General features: G+C 38.1%; 1 protein-coding gene across 1 annotated transcript in view; it reads right to left on the bottom strand.

Moving 5' to 3' along the window:
* Positions 1-13,125, bottom strand: part of LOC134204193 (tubulin polymerization-promoting protein homolog) — a 32,522-nt gene extending 19,397 nt beyond the window's left edge. Inside the window, exon 1 of the mRNA XM_062679024.1 lies at positions 12,817-13,125. The gene's annotated coding sequence lies outside the window, so the exon portion shown is untranslated. The remainder of the gene's footprint in view (positions 1-12,816) is intronic.
* Between the last annotated feature and the right edge of the window lie 465 nt (positions 13,126-13,590).

Below are 13,590 nucleotides of genomic sequence, written 5' to 3'. Positions count from 1 at the left end.
TTAATGAGCTGCGAGGCTACTCTGTCCCAGTGTGGGGATTTTTTTAAAGGCCTTCCTTCATATTGATTCACGAAATTTACTCCGGTTAATAGAATTCATTACTTATGGCTTATGGGCATGCTTCGGGGGACTCAACTCTTTAGTTAAACAGATAAACCCTGCTTATAGTAAATAGTGTATGACACGACTTTTAACTATTATTCCAACAGAACTTCAGAAAGAAGTCAGTGCCTCACTATGTATGTACCATATTTTAATTATTCTTCTGGTAGCTGACCAACCCTATGGGCTTTGTGTTTCTTTTCGTGTTAAGAAATGTAAAAAATATTACAGCCATTGGAATAAATGTATTTTTCGGCCATAACTACCATGCTATGCATTCGTGCTGTTCATTTGGAACTTTCAATTCTATCTTTGCAACGGAATATTATATCCAATCGATTGGATAAAATCTAATAAAATAATCTTGTAAATTATTTACTACAAACTACGATAAAATGTGTCTAAATAAATTACACATTTTACATAACATCACTTCATCGAAACGAATCGAGGTTTTATTTCCATTGAAAAATGAAGTGTCATGATTGAACAAATTAAAGATAACTAAACGATTATTGAAAGCACCAGAAAAAAACCTATTGATTTCGGGAACGCCTTAATCTCCTCTGAGGTATATGTCTACCTACATTTACCACAGACTAATCTGATGACTGCATCATTATATGGTTTATTCATGAAGCTTATGACTAACAAATTTAGATATTACGCAAGTCAATGATGTGTGGCTATCACCAAATATATTATATTAATATAGTATTAATATATCATATTTGCTATCACTCAGTCTGAACGGCGTCGGATAAAGTCAAGATTACTTCAGTTATGAATAGAAGCAACGGGGTACGTGTTAATGAGTAATCATTGAGTATAGTGAAAACATATTCTCCCATTTATGGAATGAAAAATAAATGAAAAGTAATTTGATTTGTTTTTCATTTTTATGATTTTTTTCAGCATTGGGTAGGCAAGTTAGCAAAAAGAAGCGACGAGATTGGTGCTGTATTTCTTTGTTTTGCGATGAGATGAATATATGTTCAGTAAGATGGAAAACGGAGCAGTTCTCCTGCTTAGTAAGTTCCAAAGAAGAAAAATGAATTTCCTACATATTTATAAAATTCACAGTTACACTAACTCATTGTAACATTTAATGATGAAAGAGAGTTTTTTCAGAATAAAACTATCTTAATATGAATTAATATTTGTAATTGCTTGAATATCGAGAGCACTGAGTCCACTAATTTTATTCATCTGCCTTGACGGAGGCTTGTGATACACGAGGATTTTGAAAACGTTCCTTAAATCTATAGAAGATCTAAAATTCACGCAGCTGGTTCGAATACTAGCAACGTCATTTCTCATAACAGATTATGGTAGATTTTAAAATAATGAAATTGTTTCCATTTACAGTCTATGCTAGTCTATGCAGTAAAAAAGGCGTATTATTATAACTTTAGATGGCTGTTATCCGATAAAGCTATTCAGACCAACCCGATTGAAACATAGTAACCCAGGTTTTGCATAAAGAGTTTGATCGGAACCTTGAATGTCAATATTATTGTTTTGGTTTCCATTAATACTCAGAGGCGTCGCGTCCGCATGTGTCCCTCCTTAGCCATGTGGTAAGACGCGCGGCTACAAAGCAACACCATGCTGAGGGTGGCTGGGTTCGATTCCCAGTGCCGGTCTAGGCAATTTTCGGATTGGAAATTGTCTCGACTTTCCTGGGCATAAAAGTATCATCGTGCTAGCCTCATGATATACGAATGCAAAAATGGTAACCTGGCTTAGAAACCTCGCAGTTAATAACTGTGGAAGTGCTTAATGAACACTAAGCTGCGAGGCGGCTCTGTCCCAGTGTGGGGATGTAATGCCAATAAGAAGAAGAAGAAGATTTCTTGTCTTTATAATCCAAACATATATTTGAATTATGTGCCTTTGGTGGATGCTTTATGCAAATTCGACAATTAGATACATAAACGGAAAATATGCATGGATTTTTATAGGCGGCATGCATGTGATGTGAGGCAAAGGCAACCAAATTCTGCGATGGGGGCGCGTTATATTTTTCTCTACAATACCGAACCCAAGATTTTTTTAAGTAACCTGTACATAAAAAAATCTTGACCGAATTTACCCATCGACACCACATGTTGTTTCAACACGGAACTTTCAGCCGAAAACGCTTTGCCATGCATAATACACGTATTATTTTAGGAGCCATCCACAAAGTACGTTACGCTCTTAGGGGGAGGAGGGTTCCGAGCAGCGTGGCGACTCATACAAAAATTTTAGAGTTTTAATACAAAAAGTGTGACGAAGGAGGGAGGGGGGGTTGAAAATCGCCATTTTTTACGTGACGTACTTTATGGATCTTCCCTTATATGTGTGAATCATCTGCTCTAACCGCAATCGGCGATGTATAGGTAGTCAAAGCGTTCTCCGCTAGCAGTGCACGGTTTGGTGGCTATCGAGAACCGGTTCAAACAGCGCACGCGCGACTCGGTGCACGGAACCGCGAAACAACTCACTTTACGGTTCCTTTCACTCAAATCCACCCTTGCGTGGAAGAAGCCAAAAATAAGTAAAATGCGAGAAAATCCGGTGAGTACTTTGCCTTTACTCCCGTGTTGAATTTTCACCCACTATGAAGTTTCACCAACTCAAATTTATGTTATTTTCACTCACCCGAGACTATGGTGAAAACAACTCAAATTTGGCTTCTTCCACGGAAGAGCACACGTTGGGTCGATGCAGCTCTCTTTGTTTATAATATCATTCATGAGAGGGAGTGAGAAAACTACCTAATATTGAGGTTAAAATTTGAACTTCGTATTCAAAGTTGAGTTCTATAAACTTTTTTTAGGTTCTTTATTTTTCTGTGTGAAAAGAGCGCAATCGGAACAAAATCGAAAGAGAAGAGTAAAGCGCGCGCATTTCTGCTCCATCAAAGTGTTTCATGACGAATGTTCCGCTTTGAATAAACATCGCGAAGCAAAAGCGCTATTGATAGATATTTGATATTGAATGGGATGGCTCGTCAATATATCCACTAATCCTTTTTTTAGCAAGGGTTAACGGAAATCTGCATCCAGACACCTGAGGAGGTGTCCAGGTAGTGTGGGGATGGGTATGTTACCCGACCCACTAAAACCAAAACCAGTTTCGCCAGTCCGTACACCCGGCCCGCAATTAAGCAATACATCCCCCCTGATTGAGAATGCTTACGCCTATGCTAATGCACTTGACGTTAATACACATCGACTTCAAGGGTGGTAACCTCACCACCCGTCGATCGCAAGCTATGATAGTAACCTAGCGGTCCGTATCATAATCTCACGTTGGAGACGAGCACCCCGACAACAACCACCGCGCATGAACCGCAATGACCTCTATATCTACATACGAAGGTCCCCGCAGTCTAACCGCGACATGTTGGTTGTCGGGGTGAGCAAAGTGTTCACTGCATCACAGGTGACCTTACTGCATTCGTTGGTTTTGTTCAAGACGCCACCACCGCAGTTTCGACATAATCTGCACCTTATTGAGCTTAAAACCTCTTGCGGTTTCGATAAGCTCTTCGATAGTCACTAACGGGACCACGTCAACCGACCCATACGGTGTATCAAGCCAGTCTGGTGAATCATGCTTCGAGAACAGCCCTTCAACGATCCTAGCTAACATCTCCGGAGATCTCTCAGGAGGTGTGATATTTGTTTTAGCCATCACTATCCTGTAAGCATCCCCCCATGGAGTGTTGTTTGCCATACTGCACAGCCTTTCAAAGCATGCTCTTTTACTACACTTTATTTCGTAGTTTAGAGCTCTGCTTGCTGTCTGGAATGTCCGGCGTCTATCAAGTCGATCAACCTCGTTTCTTGCACGTCGTAGTCTTCTTTTGGCTTCTAGACAAGATCTACGAAGTTCAGCTATCGCGTCAGTCCACCAGTACGCTGGTTTGCGGTTTCCATATGGCTTACACTTCCTTGGCATAGTTAATTCAAACTTAATTTTAGTCTTGTGAGTGTATTACGATTACTTTCTTGTGACTGAAAGATTTTGAAAATGTGAACAATTTTTGTGCTGTTTCGGTCGTGTAAAGGTAATAAAACAAGTTTATATACCAACATGAATCAACCTATATGTTTGAAACGTGTATTTTTTACTTTCATACGACAAACCGTGTTACTTGGGTTACTACGATCGGGACCCCAACAGTCAAAAGATTTATGACCGTAGCCGAGGCACCTATAGCAGGACTGAGGTGGCTGGATTGTGCCCAACGAGCATACCGACCAGCCCACCTTCAGCTTAGCCTTATCTAGTACCTTCTTGGCATCAACCAGAGGCACTTGGAATGTGGCAACCTGCATGCCAGCAAAGCTGATACGTAACCGAATCTCGAATTCCTGATCTCTCAGCGCGTCCACCAGGTCCGCAGCTTCAGTAGTATGAGCCATATTCTAGTAGAAATTGATGGCGCAGTGGAAGTGGAATATACAGAAGTAGAAAATAATGAATGAAATAAAACTCCCCTAAAAAATAGAAATTGCCAATAAAAAAATCATGGTATGAGCAATAAATAAACATACAATTTCCGCAAATAATGCAAAATTTCCATAATAAACATTTGAGAATTTTCCACAAAACAAAAATTTATATAGCACCAAAATTGTTACTATAAAAAAAGAATTTTCCATAAAGAAATCAAAATGTTCTACACTACTAAAAATCCACACATATTTATTGGCAAAAAATCCATAGATTTAACTTATGATGTATATCAGCGCACACATAACCATTCTCCACGCGAACTACTAATAAAATATATATCCAAATAAACTTTATGTGTGGTCTCGAATTAGCAATTATTTAATTTATGTGTGGTTCTATATCGATTATATTAGGGTGGAGCTATTGCAAAAATTTATAACGGCGACACATATATCTTATATAGATATGTTTGGCAGTGTATGCAAAAATAAAAAAAATCTATAAATAAATCAATCTTAGCAAAAATAAAAAATTTTCCACAAAATAAATATTTTTTTCCTCGAAAAATTAAAAACTTTTCACGATAAAGAGCAATTAAAAATATCAAAATTTCCATAAAGAAATATAAAAAAGCAATAAATCTGAGCATTTTTTCTTTATTAAAAGTTGAAAGTTCATGGAAAATTTTATCAATTTTTATTGTTTTTTTGTATTTTTTAGGAATTTATTTTTATTTTTTATTGCTTTTATTGATTATATTGTGGAAATTTTGTATTGTTTGTGCAAGTTTTTTATATCAATGCTCATACCCTATTTCTTAATTGACATTTTCCTATATTTAAAAAAAAATTCTAACTATTCATGAAATATAATTTTGCTGCCGAGAAAAATCGACCGGTTTTCAAGGTCACGTAGGTCTCCTGTGTCGGATTTACAGAAAATCAAATCGACCACATCTGCATCAGCCGAAAATGGAAACAGAGCCTTCTTGATGTACAGAATAAACTTAGTGCCGATATCGCGTCTGATCATCACCAACTCATCGACTAAATACGCCTGCGCATTGCGCGGATTCGTCGGCAGAAGGAGAGATTCGGACGATGAAACGGTCCATCGTTGAAAAACTGGAGACACGTGTTGCAGATATTCCGGAAGGTGGCAGTGTGAAAGACCCAAATGGATCGCCATCAGGAATGCCTTCATCGCTACCAGCGACAGTAGTCTGGGCAAACTGCGCAGTGAAAACAGTGAAAACAATGGTTCACCGATGATACGTGGAGGAAGATATAGCGAAGAGAAGCCAAAGCCGCTATAGAGCGAACAAAAACCAGAGGAGCCACAGCCTAAGCCCGTCAACGATGCTCGGTTCTGGAAAAGGAAGTGAAACGGTCATGTCGACGGGACAAGCGAGCGTGGGCAGACTCTTGCCGACGAAGGAGAAAGAGCCGCAGCAACCAGGGACATTCGCCACCTCTCACGACGCTTAAACGGGGCAAAGATGAATGCAACGATGCCTGTTTTTCTTCTTATTGGCATTACATCCCCTTAAAATTTTACTCCGAAGTCGACCCATTTGATTTTTGACAGTTTGATAGTTATTCGGAACGAAATAGATTTGGCGCCACTTTTCTCGCGAACAAAGTTTAACTATCGAACTGTCAAATCTAACTATGCTCCGGAGCGGGGTTATTTTTAACCACGGCGAAATAACCATCGAACTGTCAAATTTTAACTAAAAGTTAAACGAATCGGTGGAATGATTCACAGCCTAAGAAATGCAGTATTTAACTTCACTGATGTATGAGAGTCCTAAAATTCTTGTTCTTATTGATACACAATCGAATTTTTGGAGTGCTGTCAAAAATCGACTTTTAAAATATTCGGGGGAAATTGATCCCTGTCGAAGAACTTGCTTTGATAAAATTAGAAAGGTGCCCTCAGATTTATTTAAAAAAAATTTCTTTAAAATACGCGGAATTTTCGAATCGCTCTGCGTATACATGAACGATTTTTGTTATTGAATTCGACAGCAAATGCAATTTTAAAATTTGGGGAGACTTGATCCCCTTTCTATGATATCTACGCAATAAATATTTTTTTCCTGGCAACCCTTCATGAAATCTGTCAAATCTACAAAAAAAATATAAGCCTCAGAGAAGATTTATATTATTTTTTTTATTTTTTCAGCAAATTTTTGAATGGGTGACTAATGGGGGATCAATTGTCCCCATACTGAGGCAATAACTTCAAATCCAAATACCCTAACACTTTGATGGAATGTTTACGTTTTCATCAGTACAGATCATTAAGCATATTTATGGATTTGTGCTGTGAAAAAACGAAAGCATTTGGTCATTGTTATGAAAAGTTGTTCAAATTTGGCGTGGCCAATAAAATAATCTTTAGGAAGGTCAAAACATACAAACCGCCCTGCAGAATAAATAAGGTTGTCAATCCAAAAAATAACTCACCACATAAAGTTCATTTGTCTAGAAGATATATACTAAAAAATACGCTAGAACAAAACAACTTTAGTTCTCGATAAAACAGGGGGTGATCAGGTCTCCCCGGGGATCAAGTCTCCCCACCTTCCCCTATATCATGAGGCTAGCACGATGATACTTTTATGCCCAGGGAAGCGAGACAATTTCCAATCCGAAAATTGAGTAGACCGGCACCGGGAATCGAACCCAGCCACCCTCAGCATGGTCTGGCTTTGTAGCCGCGCGTCTTACCGCAACGATGCCTGTGAAAGACGCGAATGGTCAGTTATTGACCGACCCAACCGACCAGCTGAAACGCTGGTTCGAGCACTTCGATCAACCTTTTCAAGGGCCAGCCAGGCCACCACCACCTCAGCATAATCAGCCTAGGATCCGATGCATAACACGCGTCAATACCGAAGCTTCATCACTGCTAGAGATTCAAACAGTCATCAAAAGCATGAAATCGAACCTTGAGCTGGTCGATCGCATATCAGGCGAGATAATCAAAGCTGACCCCATGACATCCGCTCAACTACTCCATCGTTTGTTTCGTAATATCTGGAATACCGCAACTTTCCCGGTTGGCTGGATGCAAGGTATCTTAGTGAAGGTACCCAAAAACGGCGACCTGACTGTATGCGATAACTGGCAAGGCATTATGTTGTTGTGCACCGTTCTCAAAGTTCTATGCAAAGTTATCCTTGCCCGGATTCAGGAGAAGATCGATGCGACTCTCCGGTGGCAGAAAGCTGGACTCCGTGCCGGAAGATCCTGTGTTGACCATATTGTCACGCTCCGCATCATTCTGGAGAAGGTCAAGGAATTCCAAGAGCCCTTTATTAGGTATTCACTGACTACGAAAAAAAATTTTCGACTGCCTCAATCACGAGAATATGTGGGGCGCCCTGACACGCAACGTGGTTCCTGAGAAAATCATCGGCCTCATCGAGGCACAGGACAGAGTTTCTCGTGTAGAGTGCTGCACAATGGGATCTTGTCCAACCCTATCCGCTGGTGTGAGACAAGGATGTATTCTATCGCCGTTATTATTCATCATCGTAGCCTTACAACTGGATTTCAACCAACGAGCTCCATCGTCTTTGTCAATAGAGGCCGAAGCAACAGAAACTCGGATTCGGAGCTGTACAGATCTAGAAGTATTGCCGCGCCTTTCTAAAATGCCTAGCTCCGCTCATTGTCCAACGAAGAAAGAGGCAAAGTCATGGCCTGCTATTCACTAGTCAATGTTGGCAACCGAACCGTTATACGGATGATATTTGCATATACGTCAACAATGCACGCTGGAAGTGGATTGCTTATTTTCTAATATACCTCACCCTCACATTCCCCTTCTTCTCTCACTAAAAAGAAAAAAAAAACCATTGTGATTTGGGATTGGGGCTTGGGATTTTCATGAACAACTATTTACATCGCTTTTTTTTTAATTACTGTGAAGTCTCCATCCATTCCAGTTTCCAACATCCGTACTTAGTTTCTATATTCAAAATCATCCTAATTCAAATTTTAATCCAAATATTTCAATCCTGCGTTTAATACGATTTTCCAGTCCGATATTCAATTCCAGTGTATGAACCCGAAATGCAAAGCCAATATTCCTATTTTATGAACAAAGCTTCTATCACAAACCAACATTGGAACGTTTTCGTAATGGAATACCAAAACCAAACATTCATTTAAAATATTCAAGTTTTTTCTTCAATCTCTTCATCTTCAATGGCTCTGCATTGCAACTGGTTCTTGATCTACTATTTACGTGTTCTATAGTATTTCCACAGTAATTAATTGAAAGTTTTATTTGTGCCTGCCTTTGTATTATTATGTATCTTGTATCAGTATTTTTTCTTTTATGTTCATATATAATTTTATACTAATATTCTAATCCAAGTCCATCTTTCAAATATAATCTTTAGCTTATAACCAAAAGCTGATTCTAATCTAATATTAATTTCAATTTTTTTCTAATCTTCTATATAATAAAAATGAAATGGTCTGTGTTCGTTTCCGCATAACTCGAAAACGGCTGGATGAATTTTCTCCATTTCTTCAGCAGATATGTTCGTTATCATTTCCGACGGGTTTATATGATATTTTCTCATGCAAAAATTACGAGTAGGGTTGAATAAATTGTGAAAAACTAAAATTAAGATTCGTATGGAAATTTCGCATAGGCAGATCTCAAAGTGGATTTTCGCCTACTATGCAGGACAACGTCTGCCGGTTCTATTAGTTCATCATACATACAAATCCACATACAAATACGTAAATGCATATTTACTAAACAAATTAATCCAGCCTTTTTTCTGAGCCTTCTGTACTGTCAACTATTTCATGCTCATGATCCTCCAGCTGTATTCCTTCTTATTTTTTTGCCAATATATCCAGCATTGCAATCCAAAATCAATAGAACTCGATCCGGCAGACCATATCGAATACAATTTGATGGCCTTCCAACGGGATAGCCAAAGCAATATCGGTGGCTCTCCAAACATACTCCATATTGTTCCTTCAAGCTTAAGTCAATTTGTCCGAGTTCTTTCGATATTCTAACTCGTTTAATTCAAACCGATGAGAAAACAAATAACTTATTTCGGCGCTCATCAAGAGCGTCTTCGACGTCACAAACCAAAACCGATGAGTCTTCCAGAGCGTCAAAACCGATGACTAAATAATTTTTTTTACTATTTTTTTTTTGCTAATTATCTAATACATGCATTCATTTATTAGATTAAGTAGGTGTTCCGTGTTTCTTAACCCTATCATCCTTATTTGCTATGTCACATTTTTAGTTATTACATATTAATATATTGCCTCTGGCAGTTAGAATTTTTTCTCTGGTTGAATTGAACCATGTTGAAACTTAAACTTAAACTTAAACTTAAACAAAACTTGACCTAATTTATACTAAGGATTGTAACGATTGTCTAAAATTGGAAATTATTTTGTTGGACATGTATTGTAATGTCTCAATATTAGAAATTCTATGAAGTTCAGGTACTATTTACCACGGAGGCAGCTACAGAATCATTTTCAAAACTTTATTTTGAATCCTCTGAAGTACCATCTTTCTGGCATTGCAGAAACTATTCCATATTGGCACAGCATGCAACATGGCTGGTTTAAAAATTTGTTTGTAAATCAAAAGTTTGTTCTTAAGACAAAGTTTTGATTTTCTTTTTATAAGTGGATATAGACACTTAATATGTTCGTTACACAAATTTGTACAATCCCATTTAATTCCACCACTTAATTGTACCTTGACAGATACGTATTCCGACCTCAACAGTAAGGTCGTCTTCAGTGTCTCGCACTTGACTCGACTCGATTTGACTAAGTCGTATACGTATCTGTCAAGGTACAATTAAGTGGTGGAATTAAATGGGATTGTACAAACTCGTCTTATAACAAGTGAAGACATTCCACTAAAAAGTTCAAAATAATTTTCTTAGGCCTTCAATGTGATTTTTAAATGTTAATTTTTAATCTAGCAGAAGTCCTAAATATTTAGCTTCGCTAGACCAATTAATTGGAACCCCATTCATAGTGACAATATGTCTGCTAGAAGGTTGCAAACAAAGCTTTTTGACACCCTGGTGGTAAATCAGGTAAGTCAGAAGTAAATAACCTATGGACAAATCATTCAATCCGATGCTCTTCCAGCAACTCATTCATTCCGATGCTTTCCCAGAGCGTCTTCGACATCACAAGTCGAAACCGATGAGCAAATAATTTATTCCGGTGCTCTTCCCTTCGACATCAATAGTCGAAACCGAGGAATAAATAGTGTAATGATTCTGTGAGGTGCTGAAATTATAGTCGATTGCTCAGCATAAGTGAGCAAATGATCAACATATGATTCACACTTATGTGCGTTATGGTTGTCTCAGCTCGTGCTTTTAGAAAATAACTGTAAAACAGCACATGGTCTGGTTGGCTGAATAAAGCACCTGATCTGGTAAGCCATCTTGGGCTAATTTGTGGCTTTGTTGTATAATCACCTTAATTTTAGTCAACATGAACACAAGACAAAATTTTCAAAACGACTTATCTGCTTTTGTAAACAAAGATTCAAACGATGTTACAAACGTGTTACACATAGTTGTAAGGAGAAAAGGTTCTATACCAACTTTGGTCAATCTCTATCCCACTTGAATTGAAATATGATACACCAGTTCTGGTTAATCACGGTATAGCAATCTGAGGATATTAACATGTTCAGTCAGTCCAAGCAAAAGATATTTTAGTTACTAGATAAAGATTGTCGCTTCGGTTCCCTTTGTTCTGCTGTCCGAAACATGTGTGGTACATACCCCCAAATCGTATGGATTTTCCTTCTTTGACATTTAGCTCCCCTATCCTCGCCAGCAAAAGATGTTCCGGACAGCGACGACAGCGACAATCTTTATCTAGTAACTAAAATATCTTTTGTCCAAGCTCATTCGCTAATTGGGGCATTTTGATAAGCGACAATGCTATCAACTTTCTGCATCGAACAAAGAATAATTTTACCCGCGAGCCTCTACTATGAAATTTGTATTGTGCCTTGCAACAAAATGGCAATTTTCGTGATCATAGATGAGAAAAATTTATCCACAGTACAATTATAGTACGTGCTATCAAAGCATTCATCGCCACAATCTACCACGTACCACGTGAATTTTCAAAAATATCAACGGGGTTTTTTTTCTGGAGGTATGTTTTTTGCGATTAAAAATAAGTGGAGAAGTAGTTTTTTCAATGAGCGGTACAATAAATTCCATCAGCAAAACTTTACGTCCACTTGCCACATAGTTTTTGATAGTAGGATGGTCTATGATTTGCTATTAAGAAAACATATATGACCATCAACAGTATATGCTTCCTTTATTAGTAGGAACCTTGCTATATTAGTCGTACTCGCAAACAAACGATTAGGGATGTATGTTTCCGTTTTTTTCGTGTTATAAGGAAAGCAAATAGTAAAATAAAAAAATATTTTGGGTTATTTAATTATTAAAATATTAGTTATCATGGAAAATGTCAATAACTCTTTGTAAATTGACCAAAACTAATCAACATTTAACGCCCTTGATTTGGTTCACCGTTTAATGATGCTCATGCTTTATCTGCAGGAAGGATATCAACAGCAAAGGAAATATGATTGAGCATGGAGCCCGTTGGTAAACAAAGCAAGGCGCAAAAATGAGGTCGAGACTTTGCGAAGGAGTAACACACCCTTTTTGTAGGGGGGTAAGAACCAAATGCACATTTGGCTGGTGGTGAGCCTTAGCTAACCAAATTAAGTGCGCTATTAGTGTGGCACACGATTGCATACTGCGTGACAAAGAGTCGTGAAAATTACACAAATCACTTTCCCTGAGCATACCTTCGTTATGTATAGAACAGAACCACGCTCGGGCTGTTATGGCATTTTTGCTGACCTGTGGTCTGTGTAGTCAACATATATCATGGAACGTGTTATGTTTTGGAATGGGGGAGACAGCATAATAAATTTCCCCTCCGGAATGGTCGGAATGCGCATGAACTATTATTGATCTTCACACATTGGAGAATAATATTCATCTTTGTCATCTTCATTTCCATGGATGACGCTGTTTTTCTAAGATTTCATCTCATAAGATAAACTGTGTTTCAGAATGTTATCAAATGATTTATGAGTAATTTATTTTCACTGGTTTGGTACTGATATCGTTATACACAATCCGAAAAGATTTTTTTCCTTGGTATAGCTTTTCGTTAGCCATAAATAGAACATTACCTCAGTTGCACTTTGGTGGTCAATTATATGAAGAACCAATCCGTTTTAATATGATTACTGTCTTTCCGCGTACAAGTTAACCTTTCGGGCTCGGCTGTGGGGGAAATGTGTTCCTAGATTCGACGATATCGTTCAACTCGATACTCGTCAATTCTGATAGTAAACTCGCGGGATGAGATCAGCACCACACTATGGTCCCCACTGGGCGGCAAGCTATATTTGAATAGCTATACACAACGGAAGGGTGCTTGGAAAATGTCGCGCGCGCACTGGAACTCGCCTCAAATCGTACTGAATGGGGATGTAGAAGCAAATGTTTGCCGTACCTAGGTTTACTGTGGGGACTGTGTTACTGGTATAGCTAGATATTAGTCACACTACAGATATAGACGCAATGAAAACTCAAGCATCAGGGGAGAAAATAATCGTTTTTTTAAAGCTTTAAATCTTCTATTAGGTCATAGGTAGCGAAGCTAGCAAATCCAAATTGTATTTTAGTGAATGTTACAGACGTATGTATTAGCGAAAAAACTTATATGCTTACAATACTATATCAAGTTGAGTAAATCCGCAAAACATATTTTAAATCGATTCAATTTTGTCATATGTTTAAAACTATTGTTAACATAATGAATTAATTTCCATTATCGATAATGACGACCAATGGGTGTGTTAAAGTGTATCCATCTCTGTACGGCTTAACACTTCCGGAGTTTGCATCCGTTTTAATCGTTCTGCTAATCATTTTCCCCTATTCTAAGAACAGAGGAAAAA

Source organism: Armigeres subalbatus, unplaced genomic scaffold (genome assembly GCF_024139115.2).
Source record: "Armigeres subalbatus isolate Guangzhou_Male unplaced genomic scaffold, GZ_Asu_2 Contig439, whole genome shotgun sequence".
NCBI classification, from domain to species: domain Eukaryota; kingdom Metazoa; phylum Arthropoda; class Insecta; order Diptera; family Culicidae; genus Armigeres; species Armigeres subalbatus.
Note: the sequence above shows the minus strand (reverse complement) of the source record. Positions and strands in the feature narration are given on the sequence as shown.